Source organism: Girardinichthys multiradiatus, chromosome 14 (assembly GCF_021462225.1).
Source record: "Girardinichthys multiradiatus isolate DD_20200921_A chromosome 14, DD_fGirMul_XY1, whole genome shotgun sequence".
Lineage (NCBI taxonomy): Eukaryota > Metazoa > Chordata > Actinopteri > Cyprinodontiformes > Goodeidae > Girardinichthys > Girardinichthys multiradiatus.
Window position 1 is genome coordinate 15324798 of NC_061807.1, and position 6686 is coordinate 15331483.

Here is a 6686-nt window from a genome sequence, read left to right on the forward strand (position 1 = left end):
GATTTCACAGACATGCAGTTTCATATCAATAGTAGTAAGAGCCCATTGTAGAAGACTTCTTTTAGCCTTTTCTGGTCTGCTTTCAAGCTAAACCTGTAGGATGGCCAGACCTGGGCCGTCAATGTCGGTAGCTGTTTTGGATACCCCTTACTAAAGATTAATTTTTATACAGTGAAATGATTGCTTTCAAATTCTTTTGGGACCTCTTTAAATTATTTACCATTAAGATCTTACCCCAGAGTTTGCTCTTACTTCAACACTAATGTTTTCTAATGTTTTCCTCACCGTAAACATACAGTATGTCCATATAAGCCCAAATATGTTAGGAAAACACACAGGTGTCCTATTTTTCATATCGCTTGTTTTGTTCAGCTTGTTGCGGGGAGCTGCATTCAATGAAGGCCTAAAATGCATGTTCTCCCTTTCATTACAATGAGAATAAATGTTTTCTCTATAAGAACCCAAGCATAGTTTCCCCACCTTTTCTCCAATTCGCGTGTGAGGAGACTTGTTACTTAACGCCTGTGCTGTTTAGATGAACCTCATTAAAGAGTAAAAACACATTGCTCAGGCTTTTATTGCATTGTTTCATATTTACAAAGGCATGAACACACACAGTCGTTTCTGGTATTTACAGCCTAATTCCTTTTTTTATTTACCCATCAGTGATCATGTCCATGTGCTTGTAAAACAGAGCAGTTGATAAAATGAGCCTTCATATTAACACGTTGTGCACCAACACACAGCTGCCAGCCTGTGCTTGTATGACGGCTTCAGCAGGGAGACTTTCCAAAGCCGCCTCGCTTCGCCAAAACATCTCTTCTTAAGAAAACACACAGGTTGGCAAAATATTCTCAAATGCCTTCTCTGCAAATGTGAGCTGTGAATTTTGCCAGTTGAGGAGCAATAACAGTTGTTTTCTGCGAGGTAAGAGAACGGTCAGAGCCCAGCCGTTTGAATTCAGCTGGACGCCACATTGACCCGTTGGACTGAACACAGCAGAGAGATGTATGTTCAGACGTTTGAGCTCCTCATCCTGGAAAAAAAACCCAGCTGATGTCTTCTTCAGAATCAAATTTATTACATGCAGTTGGGTTATTTTAGAGGAACTGAAGTTGGGGTTTGGTCATTTCTACATCTTCCCAGTGTTGGACAGAGCTAAAGGCTTATTATGAAGTGTGTCAGAAACAAAAGTTCAAAAGTCGACTCGGTGTGTTTCCTTTGCTTATAGTAACTGTTTCCATCCTATGTGGTTATCTGACATGTTGGAGTAAGTTACTGTTTTAAAAGGTTCATCTCCAACATGATTTCTGGACCTAGTTCTACAGCAATCACACATCTGGATGGGTTTAGACTAGATTTTTTGCTGTTATACAAGCTTAAATACACAACCGATGTCTAAATAAGGTGGTAGATGTAGTTACACTAAGTTTGCAGCAAGCTTTCACTCCTGGTTATACTGTGGTAAACTAGATTAATATTTTTTATGCATCCAATCTGAACATAATGAACATGATTTCTGGAAATAGCTAATTAAACTTGTGAAACCACAGTATTCACAGGACCATACTTGACAGACCAGATGGTTATTTAATTAGATATTAATTAACATAGGCATCCCAACTGAACAACACTTCTGACTTTGAAGAAAGTTAAGAAAAAATTCACAAGAAAATTCTCACTCTCATTTTTCTGGCATTTAACAAATAGAAATAAGTTTAATAATGCTGGGGTAACACAGGGAAACACTAGTCTAATTTAATGGCAGACAGTGAGAAATAAATTGTCATTTCTTTTTGTAGAACGCAGGTAACTATCTGGTTTTAAAATCCAGCTGTTAGATGAAGTTAAGTAAAGCAGTGTTTGAAAAGACCACATTTCAGAGGACTGACAGCATTTCTAAAATGTGTAGTCCACTTTGCCATAATGGTTGTGTGTATCTTGATCTGATTTGTACAAAAAAAGTCTAAAAAAACTTCCAAAAAAATCTGTGTAACTTCAACGTCACTGCAGACGAAAACATCTAACACATGAAAGTTTCTGTCCGTTCTGAATCTTCGTAAATTTGCTGAAATTGGTTTTAAATAAGTAGACGGAGACTTTGCTGCAAATCCTGGGTATGAAATTGGATAATGACATAATGTGCTTTTTCCTGCCCAGTCCTTACGAGAGACTTAACAAAAATGTTCTCCTAAATATCAGCAGTGTCTCACACAGTGTCGGCTGAATCTGGACTTGTATATTCCTCCATTGGATAATTACAAGGCTGTCCTATAAAAAACCTACCACTGTCACTAACATCACAAGTAATCATTGCATGTTTAGTTTCAAAGTCAAAGCTTTACAATGATATAGCAGGTACTCTGTGAAAATTTAAGACTTTCACTGTAGTCTTGAAATCATTGTCCTATTTCATGAGCAGGACATTAAAGCAGCTCCAGCTGTCCTTGGACCATTTAATCAAATATATGACAAACCAGCTGTATATTCCAAGCAATTTTCTAATTTATTAATGAGCTGTGTATTCCAGAATAAAACTGCTGCCAAAATGTAATGAGTTTAAGGTCTTAAGTGCACTGTTCGTGTGCAAAAGGCTGTCTGCTTTTCACCAAGAGAAACAGAAGATGACACTATGGGTTCATCTGAAGAAGAGTCATGGTCAAATCATATTAAAAATGTTCCAGAGACGTTCCACACACACTCACACACACACACACACACACACACACACATGGTAATTAGAGTAAAATACACATCACTTTGTGCTGTATTCTCATTGTAGCATGGAAAAATATACATTTGAGAGCAAAAAGGGAAGGGAAGCTCAACACACATGCACACATTGCATGTAAACGTAATGTAACATCGGATATCTGTGAAATCTCTGTGGTCAGGCCATCAATTATTAAAGTACATCTGAGGCCAGAAAGGCACCAGGGTGGAGAGAGTAATGTCAACCACTGGAGCTGAAGAACACCACTCAAGGTTGAGTTTGGTATCACAAAAGGCAACTCTATTTGAAACTGGTATTTTAAAACACCAGTTTTCCTATGTTGGTAAATCAAAAACACATACATTCCCCATAAATCAAATTTGATTTTTCTTTCTTTTGAATTTCCTGGAAGTTTCCTAAGGTTAGCAGTTTGGTAGCCTAGCCTAGCGTAGTTTGAAACCCTCCAGAGAGACCAGCACACAAGCAACCATTTTAACTAACCATTTTGAGATCAAATAATACCCAGCACATTTTCAAACTGTTTTCAAATACTGCTACATTACATATCATGTCAAATAATTTGCAACAAACCAGCTAATTTGCAAGTGTTGGCTAACTCTAACTAAATATTGCTGTATGGTGATACTAGCTAACGCTAGTCTAGGTTAAACCCATCCTGAGTCACTGATGTGACTCTTTTCATTGGTGGAAGAAAAAAATCTTCTAGAAGTTATAAAGTTTTATGTTTTGTGTTGCTATCAAATCTTTTCTTGGTCATAACTGACCTACGATGATGCTAGCAAACGTTTTCTAACGGTAAGCAAATGCTGCATATTTAAGCAGTCAACATTATAGCAATGAAACTTTGCCTTATTCACATAAAACGCCAACTATGTAGGCAGAAATGTAAATACATAATATAGTAAATATAGTTTGGGAACCTCTCCTGACCTATTTGCTTGTTTCCGAACTGGCACTTTGGACATGGCTGCAATGAAGGAAAGTTCAAGATCTTTACTTTAAATCAGTAATAAAGATCGAGCTTCTGTGGACAGATTTATTAATCTTGAAGTATCCTATTTAAGCTGGTTTCACATCCAAACTATGGCCATAAAATGTTTGCTACCTAAAAAATGACAGTCATGGCTCACAGTTCAGAGAATGTTCTAGTGTTTGATGAGGTGTACCAGATGATCTATGAGGCCGACACGCATGATTTGGGTGTCTCTGTTCTCTCACGTAATCGGTAAATGACTAATGTGCAAATACTTTCAAAATCTGGGAATGTTCCTTTGAGGTATGGAGTGAAAAACACTACCATTACGATGCTTTACATTGTGAAAGAGGGTTTTTATTGATAGGTCAGGGTTGGGATTAGGTGAGAAGTAACTATAATCCTGGTGTGGTGTCCTTACATAAAAGCATCCACACAGAGATTGTAAAGAAAGTGAGTCCTGAGTCTGAGTTAAAGAGGTGATAACTGTCAGGCATTACACTGCGCTCATATGTGCAGAGGTCAGGCTGAGGTAAGCATGACATTGTTAGCGCAATGTCCATACACACAGAACATGTCTATCCATGCACGCAGAGTCTGAGTCAAGGGTCATGCTGAGGTAAAAGGTAAAGAAGATTCGGTTTTTAGTGGGAGCCCAGAGACGCATAAATCCACGCACAGCAGGGGGGGACTGACTTTTCCCTCAGACACACTCTACCATCTACAGAATAACAAAACAAAACCATCTAATATTTACAAATTGGAGGATAATACACGTTTTGTTTCAACCCAATATTCTGGATAAGGTTTCCAGTGAATAAACACTGAAGATCACAGATCTCAGTGTGAGTACAAAAAAAATATTTAAAACAGAATTTTGAGCAAATAATCAGCTGAATGGTGTAAAACTGAGCTGAACAGTTAAAGTAAACAAATGGTCACCAGAACTACACTCATTGCCTGTTACTGGAACCATACTGACAGCTATTCAAAGCCTTTAGGCATCTAGATGTGGTGGAGACTTGCCGAAGGTCAAACTGAGCAGCAGAATGGAGGGAAAAAAAAGGAAAGTTTTAATGGGACATAGTCTTGGTGCCAGACGGGTTGGACTTAGCATTTCACAAACTGTTGGCCTGCTATGAGTTTCATGCTCAACCTCTTCTCAGGTTTACAGATGATGGTCTGACGGACAGTAACACCCAAAGACCAACAATTGTGTGGACAGAAATCCCTTGGTATGTGTTGGACTACCATTTCTGGAAAGAAGGCTGATCAGTTTACATCTCCCAGCATTCATCGCAGTTCTGGGATTCCGCTGACATTACAGACCAAGGTTATAGAAGGATGTCACGCACGCACCTAGGCAATCCTGCTGCCTGTCAGGCACATCTCACCAAGAGTGGATTTGCTTGCCTGAAAGTGAAGTTTTTCCCTCAGAACCTTCAAAGTAGAAGCTTAGCAAAACTTTAAGATCTTGCTGTCTGTGTATCCAGCATGATCTTACTCACGTTAATTATCCTGGCCAAAGAACGCATTTTTGTGCAGGCCAGAGCTACCGTTCCAGACTCAACGATGTTAATACTGCTCACAAGAAGACATTCAGGTTTATGTGTCTGGGCACAGATAAAACTTGAATAGGATGATCCAGGATAGTCAATGTGTTATTTTTGGTGTGTTTTTGGACTGCTCGCGCGGAACCTTTCCCAGCAGCTCCTATTTAATGTTGGTGGTTTTTTTATGTGTTTTTAAAGTAAACCTGGGTTCCACTGATCGGCTTTGAAGACAGCCATTGAGTTAGACTTTCACTGTTTAAAGACAGTACTGACTGTTTTGGGATCATACAACAGTCCCATGCTTTGGGCCATGTTTATTTGCCGGTGTGTTGCTGCATCTAGCTCTGTAAAGTTGAAAAATTTTACTTAATAAATTCACACATTTATACAGAAAAGAGTTTTGTGCTTATTTTTTTGTAAAAAAATGCTGTTCAAAAACCCATTCTTGTATCATGCCTTTGTGGTTAAATGTCTGATAATACAGTTACGTTTTTGTTGATTTTGGTTAATTATTAGTAATTATAATATTAAGGGCTAGTAGCCCATCCATCCATCCATCCATCCAACCATCCAATTATTTATACCCGCATCTTCCATACCGGTTCGCGGGGAAGCGGTGCCTATCTCCAGCGGTCTAGGGGTGAGAGGCAGGTTGCACCCTGGACAGGTCGCCAGTCCATCGCAGGGCAACACAGAGACATACAGGACAAACAGCCATGCACACACCCACTCATACCTAAGGGCAATTTAGAGAGACCAATCACATTGACAGTCAATGTTTTTGGACTGTGGGAGGAAGCCAGGGTACCCGGTGAAAACCCACGCATGCACAGAGAAACCATGCAAACTCCATGCAGAAAGAGCCCTGGCAGGCAGTCGAACCCACTAGTAGTAGCCCAACAATCACAACTTCATTGTATATTTTTAATATACTATGAATCTAAATATTGCGGATGATTTTGGTTAGGAATGATTATAGGAATAATTATTATTTATGATTTTTAAATGTAAGTGTTTAATAAATATTTATTTAATTAAATATTTAATTGCACAACAGTAGGGATCCATCCTGCCTTGTATTAACAAATCGGACTCATGGTAAGGGGGATATTCTCTTAACTCACTTTGTGCCACCATAGCCTAACTGAACATTTTTGCTTACCATGTCCATCACTTCACTACCACAATGAAGCTACCTTCTGATGGCTATCTCCAGCAGGATAATGCACCATGTCCCAAAGTCTCCAGTCTCCAGATCACAGCAGCTTCAGAGTGTGGAAGAACAAGAGATTTACATCACGGATGTGCTGTCAACAAATCTGCAAAGACATCTGTGATATTTTTGTGTCAAAACCTTTTTGGACTAAAACCTCTAAGGAAGGTTTCAAAAACATTGTTGAATATATGACATCAAGAATTAAGGGAG